Below are 1,819 nucleotides of genomic sequence, written 5' to 3' on the forward strand. Positions count from 1 at the left end.
TTGCACAAATCGGCCTCCTGGTGGCGCTATAACAGGCCCATGTGAAAAATTTGGGGCAAAGTTTCTGAATTGGCATCCAGGCAGTGTGTGTGCACAGTTTCGCTGCGATCAAGCCAACGGTGTCGGAGATTAGCTGTTCACAGAGGGACGGACAAACACACGGACGGACGGACGGAAGGACGGATGGATGGACGGACGGACGGACAGGGTGCAAAACATACGCTCTCGCCATGCCTTTAGGCCTGGCGGAGACAAAAATATGTATAATGTATTTGTACAAGCTGCCAAAACTGAAATTAAAAACTAAGTTTGAGAAAGAAATTGAAAAAAAAAGAAACAAGCAAAGATTCTGTCACCTATCTATAATAAGAGGAGGTTTTGATATACAGTATTGTTCAGATTTGGTCTGGTGGCGCAGGCTCAGTGACTTAGCTGAGATATATTTAAATTAACATTATTTTCCTAGAGGTAGATGGTGGCATTATTTAACCGGTCGACGTTAAAACCACCCACAATAATCATTTTTGGCGGACCAGTCACTTCCAGCATGTTCACCACAAAAAAAAAGACAAGCTACATGTTGCATGCCATGAATTTTATTTGAGGTTCACATATAGGCCTCAGTCAACCAAATTATGAAGAAACATTGTCTGTTTAATTAAAGACAATGATGATATTCTGGCTGTTCCTCTGACTCCGAGTCTTCCTCGAGGAGCTGTGGAAGAAGCATGAGCTCATTAATAAGCAGGAGCATCTACAGTATATAACTCGTTACTCAAGTACTTTGCCACTTCAAATGGCAAATAATTTGCTCAAGGTTTTGTCAATGAAAGAATCAACAGTTGCTTTACTATTATTCAAGAGAGCGTACTGCAATATTTGTTGCCATTGGCATCAGAAGATATTGTAGCATCAAATGCCTTAGAAGTGATTATAAGAAAATGTAAAATAAATGCTCACTTTCAATCAATAGGAGGATCACGAGCCATGAGATTATGCCACCTTCACACCGTCCTGCAAGTACATGAATAAATACTTAAATAATAAAATGAAAATGACAACAACAGCAACATTAATTTGAAGTCGGTCGAACGGTTCTCGAGATATGTCAATTACAGATGTACGTACATACTGTACATACGTACAGAGATTCTGTGCATTTATTGTAAGAATATTGTTATTATTATTATTATTACATTTATTATTATTATTATTATTATTATTATTATTATTATTATTATTTATTTGAACCCCAAACAGCAATTGTCTAATGACTTTGGAAAAAAATGTAAGGACTAAAGTTTAAATGACATGATGTAATTAGAACAGATTACTATTAAAATAGTTGTTTTACTTATGAGTCAAGTCAAAAGGCAGGCATGTGATCCTGGCAGGTGGTCTGACGTATGGTTGGAAGTTGCATTTTGACTTGTTGTTGCACTCCCTGTGAAAAGAGAAAAAGTGAAGTGTGAAGTGACCAACTGACCTGAACTTCATACAGTCAGGAAATACCAGACACAATGAGGTTAAAGGTGCACTTAGTGATATATTTAGTTAAAGTAAGTGTTAAATAGCTCTACTGTACATTCTCATAGTAATCGTTGCTGTAGAGTGTTTGTTCAGTAACAGAGTTCGGTCTCTCTACTTCTTTAGTAAACAGAACATACTGTACATGTTCAGTTCAGGATACTAATTTTATCCAATCAGGAGAGAGAACTTATATAGGATACAAGATGAACAAGTGACATTGGAAGTGATGACACAAAGAACAGAGGAGACAAGGAACTTGAACACTATACAATGTAAGCTGATAAATGAC

At 37.1% G+C, this 1,819-nt stretch overlaps 1 long non-coding RNA gene across 1 annotated transcript; it reads right to left on the minus strand.

Annotated features, from left to right (window-relative positions):
• Positions 1-580: 580 nt before the first annotated feature.
• On the minus strand, positions 581-1,014 carry LOC308101846. Its single transcript, XR_013934575.1, has 2 exons — positions 961-1,014; positions 581-715 (listed from the first exon to the last, which is right to left on the minus strand). It is a non-coding gene; the product is annotated as an uncharacterized lncRNA (long non-coding RNA).
• Positions 1,015-1,819: the final 805 nt, after the last annotated feature.

This window comes from Gymnoscopelus braueri, assembly GCF_963280865.1.
Source record: "Gymnoscopelus braueri genome assembly, chromosome: 15".
In the NCBI taxonomy this organism is placed as follows: domain Eukaryota; kingdom Metazoa; phylum Chordata; class Actinopteri; order Myctophiformes; family Myctophidae; genus Gymnoscopelus; species Gymnoscopelus braueri.